At 38.6% G+C, this 19,680-nt stretch overlaps 1 pseudogene; it reads right to left on the bottom strand.

The window, feature by feature from the left end:
* LOC120538244 overlaps positions 1-12,717 on the bottom strand; it is a 34,990-nt pseudogene extending 22,273 nt beyond the window's left edge.
* Between the last annotated feature and the right edge of the window lie 6,963 nt (positions 12,718-19,680).

The raw sequence follows: 19,680 nt of genomic DNA, 5'->3' as shown, positions 1-19,680 counted from the left end.
AAAATCGAGGCGGTTCATCTCTCCCCATCAACCCTAACCTGACTTTTTTGTGTGATTATGAAAAATGAGTCAAGGCTGCTGGATTTTATTTAATTGGAGCAACCAGTTATGTTGCTGTAATGCAGCATTCACGAGCTATCAGAGTGTTTGAAGTTCCGCCTTGTGTCGTTCCACCTGTGAATTTCGGGTCTCACTTACGAGAAATGCGAAGTTGCTGTTGACTTGTTACTTGATCTACACAACAAGGAATTAAAGATTAAACTGTTTTTGTGATAATAAAAAGCAAACTAAACAATGAATGTGTATCACTTCGTTCCAAACCCTATTCAACCACAAACATATTTCTAGCTCACCAGGTTATATTTTTTTAGCTTATATAATTGAGTATGGTGAAAGGTCAGTGAGCAAACTGAAATAAAGAGAGGAACGTTTAGAAAAGGAACATTACAGGCTAAAGAGAAACTAGTAAATATCTTGGTGAAAAGTAATAGGGGGAGAAGTTCTTATGGGATTAGAGCAAGGGTATCACATGCAATTTTATTGAGGGTCAAAGGTAACAATTAATATACTTGACGTGGTCTGGAATTTATCAACACATTTCCGTCACAAAAAAGACACAGAGGAACCACATTGCTCATCACAATGTATTCTGTTTTGTTAGTAATAGACCGAGATTACAGTAAAAAACGTGGAAATATAAATGTCTTCCAGCCATATACTACAGTGAAGTCAGCAGAAATGTATAAAAAAATTGTGTAGCTGTTAGGTAAGCTGTGGAAAGGAGACCAGCCAAGAGCCAGTGCTGCAGTCCCTTGTGCATTCATAAGGTTCCACCTCCACTAAAGTTCTTTATGGCAGAGTTGCCTGTCACCCTTTTTTGACTCTTTGTTTTTTGAGTCATGATTATGAGTAGGCAGTGTCCATTCTAAATAGAGAGTAGTAGGTGCAATGTGGACATTGGAGAAGCATGTAATCCGGCTTAGTTATATATGGATAGTCAGTCAGTCGCTTGGATGTAATGTGTATGTGTGAAAACCTTGTTAAAGGGGAAAGCTAATGGTCATCACAGGCCTTATGTGACATGTTTTGAATAATGAAGAAGCCCACCTTGAGTTTAACACCTGGCTCAGAGATTTTCAGGGTTCAGGAGCCATCCACTTGATTTTTCACACCACTTCTGGGTTTCTCTAATTAATTGTGTAAAAGTAAGTTGCTTATATTTCTGATATAATATCTTAGAAAAATATAGCTGGAGATTATTTCAACTAGAAGAGATAGAAAGAAATCAGTCCACCGAGGTCTTTGATCCATTTTTTTTTTTAACAAATCATGTGAATTTTTTCAGCTTGTACATTTCATAGTTATAAGGCCATCTTGTGAAAGTTGTACAAGTAACATACAATCCTCATAATGAAAAGAAATCATAAAATGTGAACTGAATACTTTGAAAAATTAAATTTAAAATAAAAGAAGGAAAGGCTGTGTTGTCTTGAGTGTCTATTGGGTAGTTTGTAAGCTTGTTTAACATCTGGAGTCCAGGTTATTCCTGACGTAGCAGCAAACCATTCCATGTAACACTGCATATCAGCCACATCACCAAACAGCACAGCCATTTACAGTATACAGCGGCAGATTGATGGATCGAGACTCAAAACATGTTACAATGGTCCTTCTCTCCCATAGTTTGGCAGGGTGGCCTGCTCTTGGAAGTTTCATAGTTGTTCCATATGTTTTCCATTTAAGAATGATGGAGGGGGCTGGACTCTTAGGAACTTTCAATGTTGCTGATCTGTGCTTAAGACACAATCCTGTTTCTGCAGATACTTCCTTGACCACCTGGCTTGGTTTTTGCTTGATGCATATTGTAAACTGGGGGTCCTTCTATAGATTGTCATGCCCAAACAACTGAATGACTCCCAACACAATGTAGAAACATCTTGGTGAGAAGCTGAAATGAACATACCTGGACCAGATTCCAAGTGTCAAAGTAATGGGTCTGAATACTTGAGTCAATGTGATATTTCAGGTTTTAATTTTTAATAAATTTGCAAAAAATGTTCAAATCCTGTTTTCTGCTTTGTCAGTTTGGAGTAGTGAATGTTAATAATGTGTGAAAAAAAAAGAATGTGATCGTTAGCACAAGGCTGCAACGTAACATAACTTGAAACAAGTTCTGTATCTACTGAATCCATAATATACAAGGGTGGGCAAAAGTAGGTTTACAGTTGTTTGTATGCAAAAAGACATGGAGGTTATGGAGGTTATGATTATGCCAAACCACTTCATGTGAGTGTAACTATGAGTGAATGAACCAGGAAGCTAAAGTCTGAATTCAGTATCGGTGTGCTCTTTCACCAAAACCCTAACATTAAACAAAAATGGTGGTCAAAAAATAAATCTCAGAGGTCTGTTATTTAAGGGCTATTAAGAAGCAAAGCACACATCCACAACAATCTTGCATAACCAAGTAGTGAATGGCACAGACCTTTATATTGCTGATCTGACAACATCATAGGTCAAAACCTTCTGTCATTCTTTGGTGGAAACTACCAATCAATACAATACAATACAGTTTATTTTTGTGTAGCCCAAAATCACACAGGAAGTGCCGCAATGGGCTTTAACAGGCCCTGCCTTTTGACAGCCCCCCAGCCTTGACTCTCTGAGAAGAAATAGTCAATAGTATCAAAGAACCTACAAAATGCTGCCTCCCAAGAAAAATAAATAGGCACTGGAAAAGATGCAAAATATATGAGTTCAAAACTAAAAATAAATGCCCAAAATCATACTGTGAGCAGCATGAATTAATAAATGGATTGGGAATTGAGTCAGTTAGGTTCAGAAAAATGGGTTTTAACTGAGTACAGTGGCGAGAAAAACAATCAGTAACATATATGGTGAGGGGAAAAAACACGTTACATTGTCTTTATTTGAATACATTTGAGTCATACTTTTAATTTTAGTTGTAAATGCCACTGAAGAGTTTGAATTGGTTGCTTGAAAAAAAAACTCCTTCTGAACGTAAGCCATTTTAGGAATTTTTGAGTTCTAGGAATGTGATCACTGACAAGAATTTCTTTTAAGTACTTTAAGCCATCTGTGATGGGGAGGGAGAGAGTGGGCCAGTGTGACAGTGCAGGGTCACTTTAGATCTATGATCCTTTCATCACAGGAAGAAAGTCTGGAGTGCAAGGCACAGGTAAAATCTGGAGCCTCTGGAAGGTGGGTAAGCACACCCCCTTCCCTCACCAGGAATCATGGAAGGGATTAGGAAGAGCGTAAGTTGAGGCTTACAGAGACATGCTTTCTCTCTCTCTCTACTGGTCCCTTTGTTCAGACACCATGTTGCTGTCTCTGCGAGGAGAAGACTACGCCGGACTTGGACTTAAAACCAAATCAACATACTAAGATTGAGAGCCACCTGGTACCAAGTATATTGCACACAAGATAAACTGCTTATTGTCAAGATTGTATTGATATTTTTTTCACACTCATATTTTGCTCTGCTTATATTTAGGGCAGAATTGGAGATATAAAATTAATCAATAAATAAAAACAACTTTTTTCTTCATATCTTATTGGCTGAGGTTAAGTATAAACATATGAGGGTAATCTGTTTAAGGTCAAGTATCTAAAAGCAAAAAAGGGTTACCATAGAACTCTACCACAAAAACAGAGATCGTCAAAAAGAAACTAAATCAACATGGCAGTCAAAAATGTTGTGAATGGAGTGTTATGCAGGTTTTAATTTATTGTGTAGGTGACACCAGATATCGTAATGTACAAAACAGAGCCCCCCAGCAACTAGAAACAAGGTCCTAGTAACAGAACCCATGAAATAGTGGCACCCATGAGAAACCAAAATGGTATTACATAGGTTTAAATGACATGATAATAAGAAATTCAGTTTTTGCTAGTCAGTCTGTCACACAATTATTCAAGGACCCACTGGGCTTTACTAAAGCCTTGATCTTGGTCTAAACTGAAAACTTATGATGAGGTACATGCTGGTTTGCTTCAACCTTCGAATTTATTGGGGTTTGCATCTTTCTAACAGGAAACTGTATGGGCAGACTAATTGAGAAGGTAACATGGCTCTACTGAGCATAAATTCAATTGCAGAAGCCAATTAAGTAACAGAAAGGAGAGCAATGATATTCTGTTCTGCAATCTGCAGCTACAAGTGGAACTTTCCAAGTTCTGACTGTTCCCCGGTATTATGTAACACACTAAGTTACTATTCCCATGCATAACTTCAACTGATTGATATTGGAATAATTATAAGTAGCTAATTCACAACAGAAATTAATTCAGTAACACAACAAGAGTATAATTCCTTGTATAAAATTTCAAATAAAATCTTTTAGTAATGTTGGTGGCAATATGTGTGAGGTTCAAACAACTGGAATATTTGAAGACTTTAATGGGAATTAAGTGTAAAAAATAAGAAAGTGACCAGTGGAATATCAGATGGATGCTTCAGCACTAGACTAGTAAACATATTATTTAGCACAAGGGCCAAACAAATGAGACGACTGAGGTACTTTGATATCAGAATAATTTCCATTACCTAGAAAGAGCAGAGGTTGGGTTAGCGTAAAGAGGTCATTTATTTAAGTTCATACACAGATGTATCAACTGCTGTTATGTTTCCTTGACATGAAAAGCATAAAGTAGCCATTCTCAACTGGATAAATCACATGACCTTTCTATCACACAATCAAGTATAAACTTGACAACTCCGATATGGTAATTCCATACTCCATGTTTCAGTCCATCTGGTATAGATTTCTGTCAGTATGAATTCTGTTGTGTCGCTGAAGTGTGCTTTTCCTTACGAACCGCTTGCCACACTCAGTACAACAATAAGGCTTCTCTCCAGTGTGAATCCTCTCATGGGTATGAAGAGAGTTTGTCCGCGTGAACGTCTTGCCACACTCTGTGCAACAGTACAGCTTTTCGCCAGTGTGAATTCGGGCATGCCTCTGATAATTACTTTTTCGGGCAAACTTCCGCCCACACACAGTACAACAAAATGGTTTCTCCCCAGTGTGAATTTTTTCATGTGTCTGAAGGTTACTTTTCTGTGTGAACTTCTCACCACATTCCACACAGCAATATGGTTTCTCACCGGTATGAACTCTTTCGTGTGTCTGGAGATGACTTTTCATTGTAAATCTCTTATTACATTCTGTACAACAGTATGGCTTCTCTCCGGTGTGGGTTCTATTGTGCCGCTGAAGATGACTTTTGGCCCTGAATTGTTTGCCACATTCAGTACAGCAATATGGCTTCTCTCCAGTGTGAATTCTCTCATGTCTTCGAAGATGATCTTTCACTGTGAACCTTTTGCCACATTCATCACAGCAATACGGCCTCTCCCCAGTGTGAATCCTTGTGTGAATCTGAAGATGATTTTTCAATGTGTATTTTTTGCCACACTCAGTGCAAGAATAAGGCTTTTCTTCAGTGTGAATTTTCTGGTGCTCATCATATTGCAATCTTGTTTTAAAACTCTTTTTACAAACTTGGCAGAGTAGCAGGCCCACCTGACTTTGTGCTGAATTGTGTGATGTCTCAATGTCATCTGATTTTGACAGTCTTGAAGACTCTGCCCTCATGTCCAAAAGATCAGGAGGTGAACTTCTCACATCTGCATTCTGCACAGAGGTTTCCTGTTTTTCCCAAAAGCACATACTTTCAATAGACTCCTGGTTGTCTGGTGAGAGGAATAAGCTGTCTTGTTCCTGTAAACCTGTTGAAAGAAAAAGATATTCAGAAAACATCTCTGTTATAAAAAAAAAAAATCCTGGAGAGAAACAGCAGGGTGACAAGACATGATCTTCACATTAAGATCACGGAAGACACTTAAAAGACCCGCAAGACTAAAGAGATTGGCCACGGAGCGTCTCACGGGGATCTTAAACATGAGACTTTGGGTCATGAGATTGACCCAGGACTGTCTTGCGATGACGTAGAATATGAGATTCCTGTAAGACACTCCCTACTTACATCCAAATAAGAGCATGGGCAGCAACACACTCAGTCGTGTTTTGGCTTTGAGCACACGCAGATCCAGGGCTCTCAGCACATATAAAGCATATAAGGACAATACGTTATAAATGAAACATAGACGACTAAGCGAAGAAGAAGGCGGTGCAGAGAAAAGAGACTCAAAAGCATTGGAGAGAAAAAGAGAAAAAAGAAAAAGAATAATTTAGGTGCAAATTCAGAAAATAAGGAAAGTAATTATCAGCCCAGAACAAGTGGAATTGAAAAAAAGCACATCCAATCCGGATGTTGGTGCTATGCACATGCAGAGCAGGTTAGAGATTATGAAAGCAGTGGAATTCGAAAGGCTCAAAAAAAAAACATTGGCGCGATACACATGTGGACAAAGTTAGAGAATATGAAAGTAGGAAAATTAGAAAGTATAAAAAAAGAAAGTAAAGATCACAGTAGCACAATCAAATGGAAATTATTCCTCGAAAAAGGGAAAGTAATCACCAAGGACTAGGTGTAATTGAAACAAAAGCAGGACAAAGCGAGGTCAGAAATAAAAGACAGAGTAGAAAACAAAGTAAAACGTCATAAAAAGGTTAAAAAACAAGTTGGCCAAACGCATGCAGAGCAGGTTAGAGATAATGAAAACTGGAATTCAAAAGACTCAAAAAAAAACGTAGGTGCGAAACACATGAAGAGCAAGATAAAGAATATAAAAGGAGAAAAAAACGACATTGTCAAAACAAAGAAAGTAAACATCGCTTAAGTGCAAACAAAGAGAAATTATTAAAAGGCGAATAGAGATCGAATATATGGACATAGGTGATATGTTAGAAGTATGCAAATATTGTAAGGCTTTGAAATTTAAGTCAGAGAATTTCAAAAACGGGGTTTAACTCACATGCATTTATTGGTTACTTTGCAAAAAAAATTATTAACTGCTGATGATATTGATCGTTTTGTCTGTGCTGAAATTCCAAATAGAGAAACCTATCCTGAATTATGGTACAAAGTCATTAAACACATGTCTCACTGACCTCATTAAAAAGATTCAGCACATTGGGACTCGAAAGATTCCAAATATTGTTTTTACAGAAGTTCTGAAATAAAAGAGAAACTAATGAAATAGCAACAATTCAAAGAAAAAAAAATCATAAAAAGTGTGTATCCGGAAAAACAAAAATGGGGGTTGGCGAGCGAAGCGAGCAGGGGCAAAGCCCTCTAGTTTAAAAAATGTTCGAGCTAGACATTGGTGTGTAAAACTCATATTGTAAACAGATGTGCATAGTATAATATGCGAGTGACGTCAGGTCAGGCCGGGGAGCATGCACTGGTACAGCTTGTTGTCGCATCCACCACATGACAAAAGGGCTTTGGATCCCATTTGCCAAACCCCCAGGCAGACATGTGCTCCAGTCCCACTTTCCAGAAATGGCCATCTAAATGCTGCAGACAGGTGTTACATGGGCGTCCACCTGATCTGGTCTAGCCGCTCGGGTCCTCAGCAATGAGGATCCTGTGAGCTGGATCACCCACAAGAAATAACGAACTCTCCCTCACAATGCAGGTAATGTGCCTCATTTGGGACTCCAAGAGTAAACACTTGTTCTACACAAAGTCAAACCAGGGGTACCCAAGGATTCTCCAAAGAGACACAGTAACGAAGGAGTCCAGTCTCCATCTCAGGCCACTGGATTGCATACATGTCTCTCAACCATATTGCAAAACAGGAAGCACCAGGAATCTAAAGACTTGGAGCTTTGTCCTTTTTGCAAAGATATTGAGAGCGCCACACACCCCTTTCCAGCAACCTCGTGACCCTCCATTCTCTTTTTACTGACTTCATAGGAATAGTCACCAGAGACATTCATGCTATTGAGACTGCATGTAAAGCCCTATATGCAGTTGTGGTCACCAGGGGCCTCATGTATAACACCGTGCGTAGAATTCACACTATAACATGGCATACGGACATAAGCGGAAATGTGCTTAAGCACAAAAAAATCCAGATGCATAAATCTGTGCATTCGCCAAATTCCACGTTCATTCGCTACATAAATCCCGGTCAGCGTGAAAAGTAACGCACATGCACGCACCTGCTGTCCCGCTCCAACTCCTCCCAGAATTACACCTCTTTGAATACGCAAATCTAAATATAAATAGCCCTTAAGCTCAGCGTTCTGTGAAAAGGCAATGGCAAAAGCAAGAGGGAAAATCGAAGAATTTCAGCGAACACCAAGTGGAGGCAAAGAAAAATGTACTATTTGTTGGTTTAAACAGTAGTATAAACAAAAGGAAGTTGATCGAGTAACATAGAGTGTCGGAGAAACTCGAAAGCTCACATTCACAAAGTCACACAATGCCCGAAATAAAAAAGAAGTTGTCAGATATCAAAGTCACCATGAAAAGGCGAGTCGTAGCCCACCGTCTGAGTGTCATATGAAAGCTTAGGGTGCAGAGAAAAAAAAAGGCACACAGTGGGGAAAAAGCATGAAATGTCAACTTTAATCTCTAAATGTCCGCTTTAATCATGTAGTTGTTTTTGTCATTAAAGTAGAACATCATAAACTTAATCTTAAAATCTTTTCATTTACTAGTTTCTCAATCCCATTGTAACTAAAGTAGCATGTTAAATGCTTTCTTTTGCATTTGATTTTTCTATGTGCTCTATGTGTGTGAATCAGTACGTGCTTCCAGGCTTTCTCTTCCTCCGACAGGACACAGAATCCATTACATTTGTGATATTACAGCTCTCTGAATAATTAAAATACCGAGATGTATACATGATATCATTTTCATGATGACAGGAGTTAAAGCATGTTATTAAACATGGGAACACGGTGGCACAGTGAGTGTTCATGTTTCATGCAAGATGCTTGCTGCGCCATGCGTGACCTTTGATGAAATACTTTATTGTAGCAGTACTGTCTCTTTCAAACGTACTAACCTCCAATTCCTGTCCTTCCTTTTCTTTCTCCAAATACCCAATTGCCACACAATCAGCTCTGTAATAGACGTTAAGCCATCTGTAAGCTTAGAACGCTGATTCTTCAAAACTTTTAAGGAACATCAAAATATCTTTTTGTACGCATTTAATTATTCTATCCATCTATCCTTCCCCCAGGAAGAATACAGTGCGACACAGGAACAATCCGTAAACGGAGCGCCAGTGGCTTGCTAGTGCTGCGGCACCGTGTAGTTAAAGTTTTATCTGTATAATATAATAAACATATTTTGCTGCATTTCATCTTAAAAATGATATCATCATCATATGTAAATACGTGCTTTATAAAGTGGCTCAGGTTGTGCAATATTATAACTGTAGTGCAAGTTTACAGTGAGGTTTATTTGTACTTCTAAATACAAACAGTTCTACAAGGAGCACTTGATGGACTGATGGAGTGCGTTTAGAGTTCTTGGGATGAAACTGTTTCTGAACCACGAGGTCCGTACAGGAAAGGCTCTGAAGCGTTTGCCGTATGGGAGCAGTTCAATAGACAGCATGGCAGAGGCAGTGTGTGCTTGATGCTGTATACCGATAATTCTCTTTCCGATCAGCTGTTGTACAGCTGTGATATAAATACTCAGAGTGGTGCAGTGAGAGTAATATGGAAAAAGATGATCTGATGTGGGATCCAAGGTGCAGTGAGAGTAACAACGCTAAAGCAGCTATGGTATTTGGAATAGTTTGACCATTCCGTGGACCATTATATTGTTACAGGTTAATTACAATTACATGCATTAAACCAATAAACAATATGCAGTTCATTTCAGTGTATTTATAAAGCTGTGTCAGGGATGTGGATCTAAAAAATAAAGGATAACCACACAGGAACAGTAACACTACACTGACGCTGGGTGCTGCCAGTCTGCAAAACCGAGCAAAGAACTTGCAAACGACAGGGTATGAGCTACCGTGGAAATATGCGTGGCTTTACACCAAGTTTAGGTTTTATACATCGCGATTTGAATGTGGAAACGTTTTTACGCAACATTTTTGTGAGTACACACCGTTTATACATGAGGCCAAAGGTGATTAAAAAGACATGGAAGAACTTGAAACAGAGGAATAGAGAGCAATGAAATGCATGCAGTGCCAAAATAATTTGGAAGTTCTCGTATTTTGTTGTTTCACAACATTGAATCACAGTGGATTTAAGATAGCTTTTGTGACATTGACCAACAGAAATACTCTAATATCAATGTGAAAATAGATCTCTGCAGAGTGGTCTAAAGTAACTACAAATATCAAGTACAAAATAATTAACTGCATGTGTATTCACCCCACCAGGTCAGTATTTAGTAGATGCACCTTAGGTAGCCATGACAGTCTTGAATCTGTGTTTCTCTATTTCAGCTTTGCACATTGGGACACTGCAATTTCTTCATATTCTTCTTTGCAAAACTGCTCAAGCTCTGTCAGGTTGCATGGAGACCATGAATGAATAGTTTTTTTCAAGTGCATCCATGACTTATTAATTGGATTGAAATGTGCACATTGTTGTCAGCCATTCTTTAGTAGATTTGGCTTTATAGTTGAGGTAACTGTCTTGCTGGAAAACAAGTCTTCTTCCAAGGTGCAGTTTTCTTGCAGACTGTATCAAGTTTTCCTCCGGCATTTTTCTGCATTTGGTTTGCCCTCCACTCCTTTTAGGGCTGGCTGTAGAGAAGCGCCTGCATAGCTTGATGCTGCCATGACCATGCATAACTGTGGCATGGTGATTTTTTGATAGTGTTCTGTGTTCAAACATGGTGTTTAGTCTAATGGCAAAAAAGTCAATTTTTGTCTCATCTGACCATAGAACCTTCTTCCAGGCCTTGTGGTAATATCTAGAGATATCACATGCATTTTGTTTAAACAGTGGCTGTTCTCTTTGCCACTCTCCCATAAAACTGCAACTGCTGAAGCAACCAGATACAGCTGTGTTTTGCACTGTCTCTCCAATCTCAGATACTGTTGCTTGCAATTTTTTCAGAATTCTAGTAGTTCTTTGGGTGTCCTCCCTCACTAGTCATTTTCTTACAGGAACACTCACTTTTGGAATCGGACTGCTCTTGGCAGATAACAGCTGAGCTGTCAACTGGACTCCAAGGGATATTCTGTGTTTTGGATATTTTCTTGTCTCCATCCCCTGACTTGTGCTTTTCAATCACCTTTTATGCAGTTGCTTCAAGTGTTCCATGGTTTTCTTTGTGTAGTTGAGGCCACCAAACTGACTGACCACAATTTGGACCTTCCACATTCAGGTGCATTTATACTGCAATCAATTGAAGCCTCAGGCAAGTGACCTTCATTGAAGTAATTCTACGGCTTCTAAAACTACCTGGGATCAATTATTGTGTTTTATATGTGTAATTAATTTAGACCACTTTGCAGAGATGTGTTTTCAGTTTGACACTTAAGAGTACTTTTCCATTAATCATTATCGAAAAAGTCAATGTCCTAATGTGACGGGCCAAATCCTTTCTAAGTTAAACAGTGGATCACAAGGACTGTTTTGGAGTCAGACATTATGAAGGTACTTCTAAAGACAAAGGGTTGTGAGAATATTTTGAGCAAGCTATGAGCTATGCCCCTGGCAGCATTTGAAAATATTTGAACTGAATGGTCTCCCTTGTAAAATGTCTTTTAATGTTCTTTATATACTTTTTACAATTTTAATGACATGAAAGGTGTCAGATATGCGGGTTAGCTGAGTGTCTGGGGACTGGTTTAAGAATTTACATTAGGAAGAAAGGATGTGTGGCATATTCATTGTAACACTTTCCACTACCACCTTCAGAATTGAGAAGTTGTAATGAGTGAGCACATCATTTTGGAAAGAAGGAGACCATTTTAACAATATGCCTCCAACAATTATTGTGAACCCAATACTTCCTAAAGTGTTGCCTGTCCTTCCATTACAGAAGTTAGGATGGACATCTCTGTATGAGATTCCAGTTCCTTTCAGGGTACACTGTTTTAACCCCATGATCATTTTTACCATGACTATTCAGAGCCATCAATTAACCTAACCAGCAAATCTACAGGAAGTGGTTCCTGGAAACTCAAAAGAAAACCCAATCTGAAATAGGGAGAGCTTGCAAGCTTCATGAAGTCAATGAGTGGACTAAAATTGAAGCAGAACTTTTAGAGACAAGTTTTAGAGATCAGTTAACACCTGTGCCACCAGCTTTTTGTCATTTGTATCCTCCTCCATCGGACACGTAGTGGAGCTGCACACTGATACCTAGAAATTAAACATAGATCTTACATAGACACAACCCTAGATTTTTCCAAGATCTATTCCCAATATTTCAGAAACACTTACTTGTCCCAAAGTTGCTGGCAGATGTTGAAAATGTTGGATCTCCTCCAGCCTTCCTGAAGTAAGAATCATTGTCGGGTCCTGGCTGCAATGACTCCAATTGTAGTGTCTTTACATTTAAACTGTGCAACTGAGGAAACTGCATCTTTGGAGAGGACCATAAATCATCTGATTCTTTTTCATATGAATCCAGTCGACAGGTGTCTTCCATAAAAGTGCCGATATGTTCATGGCTGGGCGTTTTCATATTGAAAAATTCCATTTGTGTGTTAAAGTCAAGGAAGTTTGCCTCCAGTTCTGCAGCCATCATTATCTGGTGACTGCCCCTCTCCTCTGAGACTCCATCAGCTAAAGTGCAGCTATCCTCGGGAAGCATCTGCTGAAAAGGGAATTTTTCCCCATCCATGTCATGCATATATCTGTGGATCCATCGGAGTTTGACTTGGAAGAGCAGCTCCTTTTGTTCTACTGAAAAGAAGACAACACTGTTTATTATTTAGTAGGATGTCCTGCACCAGGAGGTGCAGCCCACCAGTTACCTTGTGCATGGATTAACAAAATATGTGAGGTGATCTGGGGGCAAAGTATGTAACTGTTGGGAGTGCAATTTTGCCTTTTTTATATGTTTCATTTTTTTGCTCATGTTGAAATTTTCCCCCAATTCCTTCTTTGCTTGTTTTTTTTATAATTCCACCCTGGCACTTTTCCCAGCTATTAATGCATTAAAGAGGGCTTCAGATGTCACCTAAGGAGGCCTATATGAACCACCTGTGGCGTCAGTTCTGTGCAGATTTATTAGCAGTTCCACGCTTGTATTGTTTGACCCCCCCCCCCCCTCCCGTTTTTGACTTTTCACCTCTTTGCTTGGATTACTAGTTTTTCGATATTTTAACTTTGTTCGGTTATTGATTTTTAGATTTGAGGATTTGATTTTCCTCTTTTGGTTTGCCTGTTTTAGGAGACAACGTTTGTAGCTGCTTTGGAGATTTTTGCTATTTATTGTAGGGATGAAAACAATAACAGCAAGAATTGAAAAGATTCAGGAGAAAAGGCTTAGTTATTTAAACAAAATCAAAAATGTTATTTAGTAAAATAACTAAGGGAACCCAGGCAAGGCAAAGTTGCTGAATCTGGTGGAGTCAGCCTGATTGTATTCAAAGAGTGTGCTGGGCCATTGTGTGAATTTTTTCAGAGTCTCCTCAATCTGAGTATGATCCTACAAAGTATCCCTGCTATATGGAAAACATTTTGTATGGTATCAGATCCCCTAATAATCTAGCCAAAAGACTACCAAGTAGTGATTCTGACTTAACATATTATGCAGATCTTACAAAGGTTACTATTCACTCACATGTGACCTCTGGTCAGGATAGTAATGGACCTTCTGCAGTTTGCTTACCAAGTTACAGAGGTGTTGACAATGTCGTAATTTATCTGCTGAATTGAGCCTATTCCCAGAAAAGATTCCAAACTGCTTGGAAGTTCTATTTAATGAAGGTTGATGTGTTCTGGATGACGGACTACTTAACTGGTAGACTACAGTTGTGTGGCTTAATAAGTGTGTATTGGGACATGTTCATGAATACTATACACTTCCCATAGGGTACTATACTGACTCCCCTCCTGTTTACCCAGTTCATCTCAGGCTTTTGATACAATACTGGATTCAACATCATCTGCAGAAATGCTCCGATGACACAGCCATAGTTGGGTATCAGGGGTGTGAAGAAAAGTGACTACAGGACACTAGTGAAGGACTTTGTTGATTGGTGGAAACTGAACCGCCTGATGCTCAAAATCAGCAAAGCAGAGAAGATAATTGTAGGTTTCAGGAGTGTTACCCCTGGTCTGCCCTTGATTCTCATTGATGGTGAAAATGTGGAGGAGGTTAGGACATACAAGTATCTCACTACAGTATATATCTGAGCGACAAGCTTGAGTAGATTACTAACACAGACGCTGTTTTCAAGAAAGTCAGATTCACCTATGTTTCCTAAGGAGGAAGAGGTCGTTTGGTGTATTTGTCCCGTTCTTACGTGTGTTCTACCAGTTTGCAGTGGTCAGTGATTTTTTTACACTGTAGTGGGCTCAGGAAAAGCCATTAGTGTGGGGTGACACAAACAGACTAAATAAACTGATTAAGAAGGTTGGTTTATTCTGAACAGAGATAAGATTCTAGTTAAAAACTGATTGGTTAAAAACAAAAACAATAATATCTTATGTTAGAAGCCTTTTTGCTGAATGAGTCAGAACAGTTTAACTATATCATGCATATGCGTGTCAGAGTTCACCTCATGGGCTTGATCAAGGAATGTGCTAACGTTCTCTTCTCCTTCTCTTCTTGCAGCTCCATGAAACCACCCATTGAGGGCACACAGCCCTGCCTCTTTAGTTTGTGCATTATAAGAAACCTGGAAGGAGCCTGGAAAGAGGTGCCTTTTGTGATCAGATGGACCTACCAGATGGAGCTCCAGTAAATGACCATTAATTCTGCGGTGAAGAGCCGAATGCTTTTGATATTATTTACCCAAAGGGCTCCTCGTATAAACTCCAAGAGGTGTGGTTTTTGTTGGACTTTATTCAATTGAAAGGGATGACTCGGTTGGTGCCCTAACTTTTCATCCTTCTGCAACTTGTCATTCCTGCACTCGGCCACACATAGTCAAAATAAATATTCTCCCAAAATTTTTATTTCTATTTCAGAGTATTCCTAAAATTATTAATTAACCCTTACTTTAAAAAATAAGCTTGATTCTAGTAACAGTTTGTTCATATGGAAGAAGAAAAAGAACAAATATTAAAAATAAAGTATAACAAAGATAAAAAGAAGAATGTGGTGTAGTATTGTTGGACTACCAAGTGTACTACTGGGTTATTATTTACATTTCTATCCAAAGTATTTATGTATATTGAAAAAAGCAAAAACCCCAGCATTGACCCCTGAGGGACATCAGTTTTAACATCACTCAATTCTGATAAAGTTCCTCACACCATTACCCTTTGCAAATCAAGTCAAGTCAAAGTCAAGTTAAGTGTCTTTATTGTCATATCACCCATACACTATATTGCAGCGTACACTGGCAAGAAATAAAAATCCCCAGGACCGTAGTGCAACATATACTTTAACACAAGACAAGTGCATGACAGGTAAAGAACTACATTATACTATCCACCTTAATGAAAAAAGTGTCTTGTGTCTCTGCGATCCAATGGATTACAAACATTAGCACTGGTTTTATGAATCCTGTACCAAATTCTATACAACAGAGCCATAGCAACTGGACAGACACACTGCACTACAAATGCCAACACTGAGGTCTAAGCTGATTACTTTCAACGTCTCTTGGATGGATAGCACCACTAGTAATAGAAAATTAAATCAGGCTGAAACTGACTTCTGGTTGAGCGAACGCTGGCAGGACTGGTCACCACTGCTCGCCGGTAAATGTTTTTATTTTGTATTTTAGTTTTGTTTATAATGTGTGTTTAATCTATTGTTTGGTGTCCTTGAGTGTTTAGAAAAGTGCCTACGAAAAAATATATTATAATTATTTTATTGAATAGAAAAAAAAATAGTTAAGTGAATAGATTGTAATAATTTGAAATACATAGTAATACATAAAAATAAAGCAATAATAAAAAACAGCTGTAGTAACAAGTGTTTTAACAAATATACTGTACAGGAATAAGCTACTAGGAGAAGATCTGAGGGCAGGAGGGGAGCACAGAGTTCAGAGTCAGCCAAGGAGTAGAAGCTGTTGCTGTGGAGCCTGGCAAAACTGGTTTGGATGCTACAGTACCTTCTGTCAGATTGAAGTGGGACAAAGAGACCATGGGAGGGGTTAACAATGCTATAGGCTTAGTGGATGCAAAGTTTTATAAAGACGCATTTAATGGAGAGCAGAGAGGTCCCAATGATCTTTTCTGCTATGTGCACTTTCAGTTGTAGGACCTTACAATCAGAGGCACTGCAGTATCCAAACCAGACAGTAATGTGGCTTCCTGTCTTTCAGCCAGTTTTGTACCATTCTACATACAATACCCTGAACTCTCACTTCTTAAACTTTGATGCCCAACATCTCATGTGGGATCTTATCAAATAAATCTCTCTTTTATAAAAGCAAATCCTGAGACAAGACTTTTTCAAAGAGATAATTTCAAGTCCCGTGAGATGAGACTTTGGCCATAAGATTTTTTTAAGTCACGCCTTCTTCTCAACCATATTCAACCATGCACACAGCCCTCTCACCTCTCATTTGTGTGAATGCTTTTGCCAGCCACCGTTCCTGCTCTCTCAGCTCTTATAAATTTGAACGTTTTCCGCACTTTAAGTTCCCAAGAAAAGAAGACTTACTATGTACTTATTGAAGAATTTCATCCGTAAAGGTTATCAATAGAAGAAATGAGTACAAGGGCAATCCTAGCACCGAGAAATGATTTAGTCAAATGAATTTACGCAAAAGTTGTTGATTGGTTACATGGCAAATTGGTTAAATGCGTATCAATAGACTATGCTGAAACAGTTGGTGGTGCAGAAGGTGAAAACATCAAATTACAATATCCTGTACAATATATACAATTGTTAACACTGTACAGTCTTTCACTGCCCTCATTACTTTTGAAAGAAGGATGTATGCAAGAAAGGTAATGTAGTACATCTTCCACAAATAACCAAAGGAGATCTTGATATGCCATTCATATTAAAAAGTTAACAGTTTCTCGTTAGAATAGCTTTTGCAAAGACAATTAAAAAATTACAGAGGCAAAACATTCAAACAAGTCAGTTTATTTATTAGAGAGAAAGAAACAAAATTCACTCACGGGCAGAGATACACGTTGCGTTGTCATGATGTAAGTCCAAACACAGAATCAAAATGCAATGCGGTATTGATGAAAATTGAACTCAAAAAATTGTTTTTACTGAAGTGTAAGTTGAAAAAGTATTTGTGTGTTAATTTAAATCCAAACAGAACAAAATTATATAACGCAACAAATAACTCTAATGCAACATGAAACATAATTTACTTTCAAATTATTACATTTTACTATTTTTAATATGGTTAATTACTCACTGTAATGTAAAATAGTTAGTTATATTATGCATACTGTATGTAACAATTCCCATGAAAATAACAATCTGTTTAAATTGTACATCAGCAGCCCCATACGCGAGCGGCTGAACCACAAAGTGGCTAGTGCGTGGCGCCAGCCCAGGGGTTGGCGAGCGAAGCAAGCAGGGGGCAAACCCCCCTAGTTAATAAAAACAATATCATATGCATCCCTCTGTTTGTATCCTTTTCCTGCGCCCTCACAGTATTCCAGCATGTTAGTTACACACCACCTTCACTGTCTTAATTTACTCATGTTGCATGTAAACCTTATCGTCCAACAGTTACTTGGATCTGCCTGTTTTTTTTAACGGGGTCATTTTTGCTATTTTCCGGTCCTTAGGAATTTCCCCAGTGTGCTGAGACTTTGAGGAAGAGCATCAAGGAAGCCTCATCTGGTAGTTATCGGAATGAACCAGTGTGCCAGTGTAAAGCCAACCACAGTTTAGAAGACTCCTAGTGATGTCAGACTCTGATACAAGGCATTTTTATGATGTCTTTCAAATGTTATTTATCATTCTTTTGTCTAAAGGTGGCAGAAAAGGTTGTGGTTGATATGTCAAAGCAAAGTCTAGTTAGAGGTCACTTTTAAATGTGTCAACTCTAATTAAACTTGTATAAAATATGGTTTTAAAACTTTTGCAGTGTTTTAAAATATACAAAGATTAGTAAAAGACAAATTATAATAATCTTATTTGTGGCAATGATAGTATTTCTTCTGTTAAGACTACTGATGTATTTTCTTGCAACTATTGCTATGTTGCTAAAGGCAAAGACATTTTTAGGTAAGGTCTCATGAGCAGCTGTCTGGACTCTCAACCACAGCTCACCTCCAAGTCCTTACTACTGTACAGTTGTCAAAGGAGTGGACTTACAGAAACCACAAGCAAGCTCAAACAAGGAGTAAACAGGCACAAAGTAGAGGCAGAAGAGAGAGGGATCAATTAGGAACTCTTAATAACTTCCCATTTTAGGACTCAGATAGCAGTGAAATTAAACAGAAATCCTAAAGAGCAACATAAAACTGTCTGGGTCAGCATTCTCTCCTTTTATTTTCATTTCCTTCAAATGTCAATCTATACATTTTTGCTCTCTGTACCTAGAGGTCAGTGTCTCAGAAAGCTTCATGTTGTCACATTGGCAATGGTTACAAGGCAGGAGGTGGCTCAGTACAGAAAGTCACTCAATTGCATGGCAACTGGACACAGCGATATTCTCGGATTAGCACAGTAGATCTAATGGTCTGTCTTGGACATTAGGAGGAAGTCCATGTAAATAGAGAAAACAAATATAACATTCATGTCAATGATAACAACAGGGACATACACTACTTATTTAAAGCCTGGTTTGTAAGTAATTATTCCTCTGCTCAGTATAACGTGATTCTTAAGAGTTCCAGCATCCTGAGCTTCAGTCCCTTGCTCAGCCATTCTCTCTGTAAAATTTGCACTTATACCCAATGTTAGTGTAGGGTTTTCTTCACATACTCCATTTTTCATCCTCCATCCCAAACATGTGCATGTCTGACTAATCGGCAATAACAGATTGGAATATGTGAGTCTCAGAGTTTATGTGTGTGTGAGAGGGAGCACTGTGATCGACTGACATCCTCTCCAGGGTTGGTTCCTTGCCTTGTGCTTAAAGGTGAGGAGATTTATCTTTTCCCATCTGCAACCCTGAACTGGATTAAACGGGGTTGAGAACTTTGTTTTATTTCAGCAATTTTAGGACTAAAAAATGTGAACATAAACATGGTGTTTTGGAGCCTAATCTGAAACCTCAGCAAAAGGTGGTCATAAAAATAAAAACCACTGACTGTCTTAAGGATCCTTTTTGCTGAAACCTCATAATCCAACTAGTGGATGCCCGGGCTGTAGTGTATGTGGAGAAACTGAGAGTTTTAAGCACTCCTACTCTCAATCCTGTCATTTAGTCTTGGTCCTTTTGTTGTTTTTTTTTAACTGGCCTTCCCTACAACAGAGCATCAGGGTTCTTGTCTAGCTGACCATGTCTAGCTGACCAGGTGTGTGTGTGCACATTAAATTGTGATTTTATATTAAGAAAATGTTTAGTAATCAAAAAAGTAATCCTGTGTACAGTTTTATTTTATTTGGTACACATATATCAGACTCACATTTTGAACACCACTACACACTTAGCATAAAGGTGATCACAGCATTGTGCCTCTGCAATCTGACCAATAATTTAACTTGGTCAAGACAGGGAAACCATTAGCCCCTTGACTGTTGGCTTTGTGTATT

Source organism: Polypterus senegalus, chromosome 10 (assembly GCF_016835505.1).
Source record: "Polypterus senegalus isolate Bchr_013 chromosome 10, ASM1683550v1, whole genome shotgun sequence".
NCBI lineage: Eukaryota > Metazoa > Chordata > Cladistia > Polypteriformes > Polypteridae > Polypterus > Polypterus senegalus.
The sequence above is the reverse complement of the archived record's forward strand: the minus strand, read 5'-3'. Positions and strand labels throughout refer to the sequence as shown.